Here is a 14,889-nt window from a genome sequence, read left to right on the forward strand (position 1 = left end):
GACAATGGGACTTCAGTCCCCGGAGATGGATCTTTAGGGTAATGTTGTCCCTGGACATTTCCAATTTATTTCTCTCTGCATCCGCTCCATAGTGATTTGTAGTATACTTCCCTGCCACAAACTCCTTACCCTGCTGGACTGAAACTTCTGAACTCCTGAGTCAAAAATAATCCATCCCTCCTTTAAGTCACATGTGTCAGATATTTGGATCATAGTGATGAGAAAAAATCTCTGTATCAATAAAGAAAATCAACAGTAGGGGTGGATCATTTCTGTGACTAAAGTTAACTGTGCGGTTCCTAGGCCTGGTGTATGGGAGAATTTAAAGAATCTGGAGCTTCAGGGTAGAAAAACCACAGAATATTATGAGCAAATTCCAATGGCAGATGCAGTGGGAGCTTGAAAGTCTAGATCACCAATGGAGTGGCTGTCAGTAGAGTTCATGCAATTTCATACAACAGCACTGACTATACTGAACATTTTACTAGAGGCAACTTACACCACATCCTGTCAAAAATTTTGATTATATTTTGCCCATACCATCAATGGACTAATTAATTTGGCAGAGGAGATTTCAAGACAGACAATTGGTCAGACTGTGGCATTGTGACTGCTGATGGATTTTAGCCAGGTTTCCAGCGAGAGTCACAAATAGTGGAAAGTGCAAAGAAGTTGGGGAGAGTGTGGTTCCATCAGATAATAAATACATTTAAAGTTTTAGACCAAGAAACCATAGTTATTAAAGAGACTTGTCCCATTAAAGAAAGGCCAAGCATTTTGCACTGGGGCCATAGTATAAGTGCTCTGAGTGAATTTCACCAACTAGTGGGATTATATTTTTCACAGGCTCTAGCATGTAAAACTGTGAACTCATTTCAAATGTTTTCCCTTGATAACAGAGTATCTCTACAGATCTGAGATCACATATAGCCACATGGGAAGGGGGAGTTGGGTGAGGTCTGTAGTCAAGGTCCAAGTGAACCTGGCAACAGTTACACCGGGCAGTAGACTGTCTTGGTTGTTGGTTTGGCCACTATGCCATTATGGGTTATATAACTGGAGGCTTACATTCATCATTTTAAAGCAAGGACTCAGAAGTCAGATAATGTGTAGCAGAGTGAGATTTCAGCTTTTGTAAGACCTTAAGAGTTTATACATGCTTTAAATCTTTAAAGTTGAAGCCTATATTGCAGAGGACACTCCAGGTTGTTGAAGATAATGTGAGATAATGTAATGTGTGTCTGGCAAAGAAAACTGAAGGTGTCAAATAGAGCCAGCTCAAGAGATAGGCCATATGAGCGATAACCAATGAAGCCATAGAGGCGGCAACACGTAAGCCTGTTAGAGCTGAAATAACACCATCATATACAACTGGATAGTAGACCCAGAGTCTATAGTTCAACATTTGCTGTGATAAATTTTGGTCTTGTTTTGATGAAGACTTTCCTTGCTATTTTCCCATTCATTCCTTTTGGAATGGAACCTTTTACTCTATACTATTTGTCCAAATTAATTTTTTGTTAATGGGATACAAGATAGTCATTTGAAAAGAGAAAACTCAATTTAGAAAAGACCTGTGGGCAAGCCTATGGGAATTGTCTCCATTACTGATTGATGTGGGAGGGCCCAATTCAATGTAAGTGGTGCCACGACTGAGCAGGTGGTTCCGAGGTATGTAAAAAAGCAAAATACTCAAGCCACAGAAAGCAAGGCAGAAAGCAGTGCCCATCCATGGATATCTCCTCACTTCTCTTCCAGGTTCTTGCCCTGACTTTCTTCTATGACAAATTGTGATGTGAAATTGCAAGCTGAAACAAACCCTTTCCTCCCCAAGTTTTTTCTTTTTTGACTGTGGTATTTTATCACATAAATAGAAACTCTATATAAAGACACTATTTTTATATTAGTAGTATGCAATTGTCTTTTTTAAAAACTTAACAGGGATTCACAGCTAATATTGTCTTAAATCACTGTGAAAACTTTGGATTTACGTACTCAGCGTGGGCCTTGAGGAGTTACAGTTCAGCCCTGGTTCTATGATTGAGCCTTGCTCTACGATTCCCGTCTGCCACGCATGCTCACTTCTATGCTATTCTCCTCTAGCAAATGGGCCCAAGCAGGTAATGAAGACCTGGCACCGTGATTGAAAATAAATGAATAAAGCTCTCCTCCCTGTCCTGAGGGCTCTTCCAGTTGCTGTGATAAAATAACCTACCACAGAATCTTAAGAGAGAAAGGGCTTATTTGTGCCTACATCCTACCTTACTGTCCATCAAGATAGGAGCCTGAGGCAGTTGTCCTGTGACAGTGACAGGAAGCAGAGCCTGGTAAAGGCCTGCTGCTGCTCAGCTCCATTTCTCCACTCACACATAGTTCGGTATCCCAGCCAAGGAGGAGTGCCACCCGCAGTCGGCAGGTCTTCTCACCTCAAATAATATAATAAACAATTAATCTTCAGGCATACCTAAAGATCCATCTCGAAGTTGATTCTGAACTCTGCCAAGGTGACAACTCACTCTAACCTTCACAAAATTAGAGTCAATAATGGCAAGACCTTTAAAAATCCTCAAGTATTTAAGGAATTTTTAAATATGCCTTAATTAAATTAGTTAAAATTCCTTAATTAAATTAAAAAAATTAAAAGAGAAATTAGAAAGCATCTAACACAAGATGCTCAATGCCTGTGTCAGAAAAGAACAAACCTCAAATCATTTACCTTAGATTCCATCTTTAAAAACTAACAATTTATATGAAAATTAACCATAAAAGAAACAGGAAAACAATTTAAAATCATATCTCTACCCATACTGGTAAGCTATAAAAGAAGCCATGAGCTCATAAGATGACATAACAGGTGAAGACTTTGCCCAAAAGCCTGAGGACATGAGTTCCATCCCTGCGATGGTAGAACATTGTAGAACATGGTAAAAGGAGAGCACTGAATCCTACAAGCTGTCCTCCAACTCCATACGCACATTTTGACACATGCATGAATACACACATACATGCACATACACACACACACAGAGAGAGAGAGAGAGAGAGAGAGAGAGAGAGAGAGAGAATAATTTTTAAAATTGTTTTTAAAAAAATGAAAGAAGAGGTTTTATAACCTACAGTTTTTTCTTTTCATCTTCTGTTTTAAAAATAATCCAATTATAGTGTTAGTAAACATATAAACTCTATTGCTATACATAGACTATGTTATTTTTTATTTCAAAACAAGTCATAAATTGCCACTAACCAGGATTACTATAGGCTCTATAAATGTTCAAAAATGAAAGAATGTAAAATGATTGCACACCAATAAATTCAACCATTACGATGAAATGCACAAAACGTCCTTGAAGGACAGACACCACTGAAGTTCACTCAAGAAGAAATGAACCAAAAGACTCAATACCTATTAAAGTAAGTGCATTTATAGTTAACAACCTTTGCAGGGAGAAAACTTCAGAGCAAATAGCCTCACTGGAGAATTCTGTCAAATATTTAAGGAAGAAATATTGCTAATCCAACCAAAAAGATCCCAGCAGATAGAGAAAGGTAAATGGGCACTCACTTTCCAAGTCTAACTCTGTTCTGATTTTCAAAAAGACAGCATTGCAAAAACTAAATAATACCCTTCAGGATCACAATGCAATATTTGATGTTAGAGTTGACGAAGCTTCTGGTTTTAAGAATGGAACCTCTGGCTGGGCAGATACCTAATGTTCCATCTGGGCTACCACAGTCACTTTAGGTATAGAAACATACCTAGAAAGGTGAGCTCTTCTGAGGCCATGCTAATGAGATAGGTGGAATAATAATTCCTTTAATGAGACACTGTAATTTCCCATCCAGAATCCTTACCCATTGCAGAAGCTTACAGACCATAGCCATGCATGATTGTAAATATTCAGAAAAGTGTACGTTTTCCTTCATTTTTTTCTACCTCTTTTTTACCTATGCTTTCATTAACAGTTTGAGTATTTCCCCAACTTTTTGGCTTCCTTACTTTTTCTCTAAAGCTTTTTTTCCTCATCATGTGCGGACCTCCATGCCAGCTTAAATCACATGGCCTTTTCCTATTTCTCCTCTCTTCTCCACTTTTCAGCTTGACTGCCCTGCAGTTTCTCTTATAATTTCTAATAAGATTACCCTAATGTTTCCATTTAATCCCATTCTTAGATTATTTTATTAATGACACTAAGAACACCAAAGAAAACCCTGATTTATCCTGTCAAAACCATAATACCAGGGGATATCAAAATTAACATCTAATCCAAATCAAAGGGTGAAGACATAGGACACTTATAACTCCATAATTCAAAGGCATTTTGTAAATGGCAAGGGATTGGAAGATCCATTTATCCACAAAAGAAATACAAGTGACAAATGGGCACCCAAAAAAAGACACTCAACAACTTGAGTCATTTGGGAAATGCAAATCAAAACCACAAAGAGATATTCTTCATACCTTCTGGAATCACTTAAAAACAGCTGACAATAAGAAGTCTTGGCAAGGAGGATGAGAAGCTGGAGTCCTCATCCACTGCTGGTGTGACGCCTCTACTCTGGGAAGTTGTTTTGGCAGACCCTCAATTGTTTAAACATAGTCTTACACATGGCCCAGCAATTTCATGCCTAAGAATACATCATAGGAAAACAAAATGTACACACATAAAAACTTACACTAAAACATCAACAGTATGATTCACAGTAGCCAAGAAAAAGGAATTACTTAAATACCTGTCAAACAAATACATGAATAAAATGTGGTGTACCCACAAATGTGTATGCACATATGTATACAAATGTGTATGTGTCCAAAGAAGAATGCAGTGTTGGCTTATGGTACAATATGAATTAAGGGTCAAAGACTATGAAAGAAATTAAAGGGCCAAAGACTGTGCACATTTACATGAACAGCCAAATAGTAGGGAAATCTATAAAGAGAGAAAGTAGATTTGTGTTTTCCTAGCCCTCGAAGGATAAAGACTCTGAGGTCATTTTCTAATGGGCTTAGGGTTTCCCTCTGGAGGAACAAAATGTTCTAAGATTGATTGTGGTGTAAGTTGAACAAATCTGTGGTTATATTCACACATTGGACTATTCACTTAATGGGTAAACAGAACAATGTGCAAATCACAGCTCAGTAAAATTAAACTGTCTTAAAATCCAATGGGAAAATAGCAGTACTTTGAATAAAATAGAGCTTCAAAAACTAGTAAAACAAAGTACCCAATCCATACCTCCTCATGTCATGCACAAAAGTAAGGCAACTTAAAGGTCTTTGTAACATAGAGATGGGGAGAGGGAAAGAAATCAAATTGAGTAGAGGGTAGCAGCTGTTGATGACATCAGAAGAGCTCCACAGGCAAGACCACAGACTCTTATCAATGTGACTTTCTCCAAGACAAAGAGTCACTCAGTGAGCACTCAAAGTAAGTTTTCAGAAGAATCAGTAATTCAGGTCTCTTCTAATCATATTCTGAATGGCCTGATACTTCATATGCACTTCCTGTGAGCCTTGTCCCTGGAAAGCTCATACCTCTTTAGTGTGTATTTTGCATCCTTAGGTGGATTTGGAATTCAATGAAACATTTTAAAGAACTTATTTAAGTCTCTGATGATGATAACATACAGTATACAACCTATACAGTATGCAACTCATTTGTTTATGAAAAACCATACTGCATGGTATTAAATTTTTAGTCTCCAGAAATGGCTGCCAAACATGGCAGACTCTAGAGTTAATGTCACACATGCAGATTTGAAACAAACATGTTCCAGATCCTTTATCATTTTTCACCTTACCAGGTGCAGGAATCCATACACAGAATAATGTCAATCAACCATTGCCAAACGATGCAGCCAGTCTGATAAAAAAAAAAAAAAAAAAAAAAAAAAAAAAACCAGAGCTGCAGCACCACAAATAATGGGTTTCAAAATGAAAATTGAAAACAGATAAATCCAAATAGAACCAGGCACCAGACATGGATCATGTAAGTTCTCTAACTGGTCCTAAAAGACTAAAAGAAGTAGGGGAGAAGGGGGATGAGGGAGAAGTCCCTCAGCTAGTACACTATGTCACCAGAGGTAAATCCAAGTCACTATAATTCTAAAGATGGCATTATTCTCACCAGATCACATGGAAAGAATTCTCAAACAACGGACATCTTCAGGCAGTTCGTGCTGAACAGCAGATAGCCTAGATTTCCAGGAAATCAACCTGAATGAGAGGCCTAACACAAAAGATTACAATAATTGTCACTTAAGCCACTGGCTGTCTCCAGCAGTGGCATGCTTTAGTTTGCCAACCCTGAACCATGTGCTTTCTACAGTGATTGATAAAATAACCCTTCGCAGTCAACAGAAGACCAACCTGGGAATATGCTAAGAAATAAAATTGACTTGATTTTATTTTTTTTTAACAGACTATTAAAGCTGCCTTTGAATAAGTAAATTCCATGAGATTCACAATATGCTTTGAAGAGATACAGGGAAATCAGAGAGAGAAGAAAAAAAAAAAAAAAACAGAAATGGAGAACTGAAAACATATCCAGGACTTTCACAGTGTCATACAAGCTTTGTTGACAAGCAGGAAAAGCAGCTTCAGGCCACAAAACAATACCAATGCGAATCAAAGGCAAAGGAAATGAGAGGATGGGAAAAAGCTAAGCCCGCTTTCTTCCCTAGGGATATTTTTAGTTTATTATCTGTTGTTAAAGTTTAGTGTGTGTCATTACAGCCCTGTGCATATGTTCTTTATGAATATTTGAATTTCCTTGAATCTGCAAAGTTCTTTTCTTTTCTTTTCTTTTCTTTTCTTTTCTTTTCTTTTCTTTTCTTTTTCTTCTCTTCTCTTTTTAGAGGAGGTGCCAGCATCATTATGTACATTTAGCATGGTGCTTCCAGCTGCCTACTGAATCAGGTGCAAAGCCATTCCGAGTCTCTACAAAACTCCAGCCTGTTTCTCTGGTATTATCCACAATTCCCTCTAACTGGCACGTTCCTTTTACTTCACCTCATGCCTTATGCCTTCTTATCCTTCAAGATCCAAGTCAGAATCTAACTGCCTCAAACTATTTCCTGGTTCACCCAGGGGATGGGGAAAGTGAAGTTTCCATCTTCTTTTAACTGCTAGGTTCCTTACCTATGTATTTCTACAATTGATGAACCTTACTGCTACTTATGTTTAAAAAAAAAAAAAAAAACAATTGTTTGTGCACAAATCATTACCTGTATTGCATGTTGACTTTCTTGTGCAAAGGTGTCCTGTCTTTTTTTCTCCCTTGGAAACTTTATCTAGAAAAGAATTTTGTAGCAAGATGGGGAAAGACATTAATGAGTGGATCCGTTTTAGGTGTGTCAGTATTTGCCTTGCTGTGACAAAAACCACATAAGATACAAATCTTGAAGGTTTCTTTTGGCTCATGCTTGGTGAGCTTTTAAGCCTGTGGTAGGATGAGAAACATAAACAGAACAAACCTGCTCACCTCAAGGTGGCCTGAAAACAAGAAATAGTAGAAAAGTTGGGAATCCCAATATCCCTTTAATGATGCTCTTCCAATGACTTAACTTTCTTCCAGTGGACCCCATATCTTAAAGGCTCCATCATCTCCCAACTGTATTCCAGGTGGGTAACCAAACTGTCATCTTGTGGAATTTGGAGTACATTTAAGGTACAAGTGACAAGGTTCTGAACATCCCGGGTACACAGAAAGGTGGGAGCAGTGTCTTAATTTGGTTTCTATTGCTGTGAAGAGACAATATGACTATAAAAAGTTTTATAAGGAACATTTAATTGGGCTGGCTTACAGTTCAGTGATTTAGTCCATTGTCATCAAAACGGGAAGCATGGCAGCACACAGGAAAACATAGTGCTGGAGAGATAGCTGAGAATTCTTCTGGATTAGCAAGCAGCAAGAAAAGAAAAGCATTGGACCTGGCTTGAGCATCTGAGACCCCAAAACCCACCCACATTCCCTTCACATTTCCTTCAACAAAGCCACACCCATTCCAACTAGGTAACACTTCCTAACAATGACTCTACCTATGGCTTATGGGGGCCATTTTCAATCAAACCACCATAGGCAATATAGAGCAAAATCTCAAGTGAGAGAACAGAAGAAACAGTTGCAGGTGAACAAGAGAAATCTCTTTGCCTGCAAGAAAACACAAGAAATAAATAGATCTGAAATTACAATCAAAACTAATCAATGCATTAGGTGAGTTATCTATTGCTAGCTAATAGAATGACTAAGTTTATTACATTAGGTAGTGTCTCCTGAGATGTTCCTGTTTCCTGGCCTACTTTAAATAAAATACTCATATAATTCAAAGACTACAGAGGCCTTAAAGTTCACCTAATTAAAGCCACTCTTTGTTGAGAAGCATGGAGATACAGTATTGAAGGGTCACCTCCTCTCTCTTGGGATACATCATGAGGTAGACAGAATTGGTCCAGTCCCTTAAGCCTGTGTATGTAAAAAGCATTCACTTTTTCAATTGTGTTGGGTCATACAGTTGACTACTTAAAATGGTTGGTTATCTAAACATATTAAACCTAATTCCTTTAAACTTCTTATAGCAAAGAATTTCTTCCTGCTGATGACAGAAGAAGGAGCCAGTGATATTCAAAGCACAAAGTATTCTCTTCTCCAATGCTGGTATTGAAGATGAAGGAGACAAGTCAAAGAATGTAGCTGACCTCTAGAAACTGAACACAAAGGCCAATAAGCAGTCAGCAGAAGCCAGGAGCTCAGTGCTACAGCCTCAGAAAACTGAGGACTGCCACAGACCCAATATGCTAGAACATGGTTCCTCCCTGAACCTCCTTGTTAGAGCTCATGTAAAAGAACACTTAGGTTTCTGCCTTGTAAACCCACATCAGAATGGGCCCGCTGAATCTGCCTGGAATTCTGGCTAATGAAACTGTGAGATAATAAAAAGGTGTTGTTTTAAGCTGCAAATTTTGAGGTAGTTTGTAGTTGCTTGAGAGCAATCAGAAGCACCACACTTCTTCTGATAGGCAATCACTACCTTATCTTTAGAGAGCTTTTCTTAGAATAGTAGGCTCATTTTACAACTCAACAAATTATTCTTCCCTATATAACCCCCATCAAGCCTTCTGTGATCACGTGGTTCACTCAAAACAAAAATGACAATCATTCTTCCACATGGCAACCTTTCAAGAATCAAAGTTGCATCTCATCTGACATCCTTCGTCCTCTGAAGATTGCTTCATCTCTCCTGACTTAGTGATTTCGTTGTATTATTCACAAACCTATAAGAATAGCCTCCTTTATCCAGGTGCTAAATGAAGAGAAGCACTCACTACAAGAATGCCCTTTTGTGGACAGACCATGTATAGACACTATACCATCTCTGAATAAACCAGTGCCATCAACCTTGTCTAACTCAAACTCTAAGTCCATGGATATTGATAACTGATATTCATAATGATTTACCATCTAAACTACGAAGAGAAAAAGAGAGATAAATCTCATACCTCCAGATTAGAGATTGTTCTTTCATGGCTGGCAGGGAAAAATAAACATAAAACTCTCCTAAGTTTTTCATTTCAAGATTTTTCTTGACTTTTGTACATATATGCATGTGTCTATGTAATGTATGCATGTATGTATGTATGTATGTATGTATGTATGCTTATAAAGAAACTTCTCACTGACAATAATGAAATAACACTATGCTAGCTCTCCCATGCAAACAACTGTAAAATTATGGAAGGTGTATGAAAAAAAAAACTCTTTACAGACATGGGATAGTAATAAGCACTGGATGCTAATTTTTAAGTTTTAGTATGTTTATTGGAAGAGGAATACTCATGTGCCAACATGTATTTGTGGAGGTCAGAAGATAACCCATGAGAGTTGGTTTTCTCATTCCACTACGTGGTTCCTGGCATAGAACTCAGATTGTCAGGCTAGTCTTACCTGCTGAGCCATCTCACTGGCCCATAGACTGTTATACTTAAAAGAAGGAGTTAGAGGTTTGTCAGCAATCAAAACTAGCACACTTGTACTGATATAAAGTAATTACCACCTTATGTCTGGATCATTGTGTCCTATCAATGAAGGTAACAAATTTAAATCTAGAAAGTTGAAAGTTAGTAAACAGAATGCAGTGGGAGACTATTAATTTTACTAATTTATTTTTTTAGATACAGTTTTGAGAAAAATGCCAAGCATGAATGGTAGTCTGGCTGAGTGTGGAGACAGAGAGAAGAATTTGAGAATGGTATCCAGAATTTTCAGGTCATGATGGCAAAGAGCAAGGAGCAACATAGAGAAAGATCTTTGTACATCTGCATATCTACATAATGGATCTTCTCAAGTCTAAGCATATACAGGTTTATAAAAAGTCTACCAAAGTGCAGACACACAGGAACAGTTGACTGTAGAGTACACAGAATTCCTAAGGATTCCATGCATTCAAATGATACCTACAAGAGTATATACCTTGAAGCAGGTACCATTAGATACATGTATATCATATAGACAAATCAGTAGATGCTTCTGTAGTGTCCTCTTCCCACTGACTCCAAAAAAATGTCTATAATCCAAACCTCCAAATCTCTGAATGTGGTATAACCTGAAATATTTTTGTAGATTGCTCTAGGTGACATCATCTTAGAATACCTGAGTAGGCTCTAAGTCAAGACAAATATCCTTATGTGAAAGACAGAAAAGGGAAAGACTCTGACAGAACTGGCCATGCGAAGATAAAGGCAGAGGTATGCACCATTGGTAGCCAAGGAACAGGGAGCACCTCCAGGACAGTGATTCTCAATCTGTGAGGGGTTGCAACCTCTTTGGAGATAAAACAATGCTTTCAAAGAGTCACATATCAGATATCCTGCATAACACATATTTACATTATAATTCAGTGTAGCAAATTACAGCTATGAAGTAACAATGAAATAATTTATGGTTGGGGGTCATCACAGCAGGAGGAATTGTATTAAATAGTTGCATCAGTAGGAAGGTTGAGAACCACTGCTCCAGAAGCTAAGAAAGCAGTGAGTGTGTCTAAGCCCCTTCGTCAAGCAGCCACTGCACCATTACAGGTTGGTAACTTGACTTGCAGAGCTCAGAAAGAGTAAGCAGCAGAATCTGAAGAGCCTTAGGTATGCACGTGTTTATTTTGCCTCTTTTTATGTTTGGGGATAGTGAAACATTAACAATACCAGTTGTCCCATTTGTTGATTCTTAATCTTAGAGCATAAGTCATTGGTGTTCTGTTCAGGAAATTTTCCCCTGCACCCATGTGTTTGAGGCTCTTCACCACTTTCTCTTCTATTAGATTCAGTGTATCTGGTTTTATATGGAGGTTCTTGATCCACTAGGACTTGAGCTTTGTACAGGGAGATAAGGATGGATCAATTTGCATTATTCTACATGTTGAATGCCAGTCAAACTATTTGTTGAAAATGTTTTTTTCCACTGCATTTACTTATCAGAAGAGCCAAAGCAAAGACAAATAGACTAGGGACCTAAAGTTCAAGAGGTTGTGAAGATTTGTCAAGTGGAACAGCATGTGGAGGCCGGGCTCTCTTTCTATTGGCCACACTCCAAGTCATTGCTCAGTTTGTCAATAAAACCTAGTCTTTACTGCGCTGCATTTCAGTAATGTTCCCTCCAGCGTCCCTCTCCCCTCTCCACACTCCAATCCATTCCCACATCCAGCATCTTTAGGAAAGTCTTCTCTTTAATTTCCCTTTCTTATGTTTCTCCAGGTACATGGGGGATTTTTGTTACAAAACTTGAATATGAGGTGCACAGAGGTGGGCAAAGAGCTGGGTTTTGCCAGATCCCATTAGTCACAGACAAGGCTAGGGGAGAAAGTTTTCATTTTTGTGAGTCACTGTTTATCTGTCTATAAATTTAGTAATGAAATGCCTGTGCCACAGGGATGTGAGGAAATTTCATTTTTGCTTATAAAATCCTCAGGGCATGTTTGGATACAAAATGCAATAACACCATAAAATATTGCCCTGATATTGCTATCTCCAAGCCTGGAACTCATTTCTGCATTATGAGAAGCAAAGAAGATTTATGGGAAAGATAAGGAGCCAGCTCCTCTCAAGTATTTAAATGAGGTTTTTCTTTAAATAGCCATTGTCTGCTAGTGTCATGATGTTTGAAACTGGCAAAAAAAAAAAAATGCCAGTAGCTTCTAGAAACTTTCTGATTGTATTGATAGGGAAATTCTTAAATAGAAATAAAATCAGTTGTAACTTATTAAGCTTCACGATATGACCTCTTTCTCTCATCATTACTTTAAGCATTCAAGATACATTTTTGTAGTATAGGTGTCATTAGTAGTGTGTGTGTGTGTGTGTGTCTGTGTGTGTGTGTGTGTGTGTGTGTGGTATTCTACAACAAAACTGAGACTTATGCTGAAAAGAGTGACAAAGGCTAGGGTTTCAACTTTTCTACCAGTAGTCTACACATAACCAATTAGCACACCCCTGGAATCTGACATTCAGTCAGAGCCTCCTATCTAGCCTCTGTATGGATCTTAGCAAAGCAGTTAAAAAATAGAGATAGAAAAAGATACTCATGGTCCATGGTGCAAATGCCACTGGTCATCACTCCTGGCTTGAGATTAAGTACTTGAGAAGATTTCTAGGCCTATCCTGTTATCACATAAAGATAACCAAGTCAATAACTGTGGATAGTCTCAACTGGGAGAAAACCTGTAGTCTCTCCCCAGAGTGATATAAGATCTTGAAGGAATTGAGAACTATAAACCCCATTAAGGCCAAACTTAATAGATGAAGAGATGCCAACATGCAAACCTTTCCCAAATATAAAAAAGCACAAAGCAAAAGTAGAAGGATGGCTGTAAGCAGCATGAAGACATATTAGTACTACAGAATAGAATGCTAAAGAGGTAAACACTTTGTTTAAAATTGCCTCTTGTCAGACCTGGGCAAACAGGCAATAACCATGTCACCCCACAACACAGTGAGGAAATCTGAAGTTTGGCCACCAAAGAAATTAAACCATTAGCCTCTATGCCAAGCCAGTAGTCAGAGATAATGCAAGGGTGAGGCACAAGAGAGCAAATAGAAACCACGGCATCATCCCAGCTGTCTTACCTATAGCAGCTATTAAAATTCCAGGACCATGATTAATAAGAAAGTGGGATGATCAAATCAGTTCAGGAAACTTTCCAAGCACTGACTTTAGTGAATTTTCCAACAAATGGGACATGTTTCTGCCAAAACCAGTCATTTCTTAGAGAGAGAGAGAGAGAGAGCGCCAGCCACACAGCGCGCGAGAGCGAGCGACACCATAGCTGTGAAGGAGAATCATAGCTGTGATTCCTCTAGACAAGGAGAGTATAAGCAAAGAGAGATTGAGAGATTGGAGGCTATCCATGGCTAATAGTAAGAAACCTAGCTGACAACTTCGGGGCATCTTTAAAAGTTCATCCTTGGGATTCTACCTCAGCAATTCCAGTATTCCTCACCAATCTGTACTGTAAAAAGCACATACTACACAGGGAGTCCATATGTAGGTGCCTTGGTTAGCTGCCCAAACTGAGCTCCCAACCAACAGCCAACATTGTCCTCCAGCTGTGTGAGGGAGCCATCCTTACCCTGCAAAACCAAGGCTTATGATGAGTGCCAGTGTCACAGTACTCCAGTCACTAGCTATCTCCCCTGGCACAGAACAACCCAGTAAACCCATTGAACAGTTTAGAGGGGAGAAATTACTTTAAGCAAATGATCTATGATAAGGTTTACTTTGCAGGGATGGAAAAGAAACTCTTATATAACACAGAAAGGGGGTCAACCTGAGAAAGAAGACATGAGATCTAGGTGAAAAAAGACCAAAAATGGACAGTCCTGTGTGAGATCAGAAGAGCAGATGCAGGGAAGAGCTGGTTACTGCTGGGTAAAGACTGTGGGGATTTCCAGTAGCAGAAAAAGCTCTGGACTTGGTGCATTATCTCACATATTTGAACGTCCAGGAAATATCTTATAGCCTTTAACTCTGGGTGGGAAAATAATATTTTCATATTCAAGCAAATAAATAAAAACTGTATTAATCCCAAGGAAATAAAAGCCAAGTAAGAAACAACAATACATTGTATACAATTTACTTCATCATAAAATTCTGCGTAATTAAAATAAGGTTAATGCTGATGGATAAGCAATTCTAAGACAAGATGGAGGGGATGAATGAGGAAACAAGGGAAGGCATAGCAACAGCAAAACTATTGTCAACTCACACATAGCCATTTGATAGATATTTAAAGCTAATAAATCTACAAATAGTCATGACTATACATTACTTGGAAATATAGAGGCAAGTATCAGGAAAAAAAGTACATGTTGAAAAAAAACTACAAAGTCTTTGAGAAAAGGAACTAGATGTCAGAAGGAAAGGCATGGTGGTGCCATTGGGGAGGGTGTCACTTGCTCTATAAGTCCAGGATCAGTGGCACACACTCTCCATGCTACACTGCCGGTCCATAATCCAACACTACCACTGCAGTATCTTTCAACTTTTATATGCAAATAATCATCCATGAACCCACAGTCCCATCTGGAAGATAGTAACAGAAATCTGTCATTATCAAATGACCTAACATAAATGAATCATTTGGAACTATACCTAACACATGTGCATGCACACATGCACACACAACACATCCTGACAATATTGTCTTTTCCATGTTTGATTTTTTAACTCATGAATAAGGATTGCTTGGATGAAAATAAAAACAGGGGTAGGGAGGGGCTTCAGAGATGCTCACTTAGTAAAAATGCTTGCAATGCTATTACAAGAATCTGAGTTTGGATCCCAAGGACCTATAAAAATGCCAAGACCAGGGGTATTGTCTGTAACACCAGTGTTCCAAAAGCAG

Source organism: Arvicanthis niloticus, chromosome 11, assembly GCF_011762505.2.
Source record: "Arvicanthis niloticus isolate mArvNil1 chromosome 11, mArvNil1.pat.X, whole genome shotgun sequence".
Lineage (NCBI taxonomy): Eukaryota > Metazoa > Chordata > Mammalia > Rodentia > Muridae > Arvicanthis > Arvicanthis niloticus.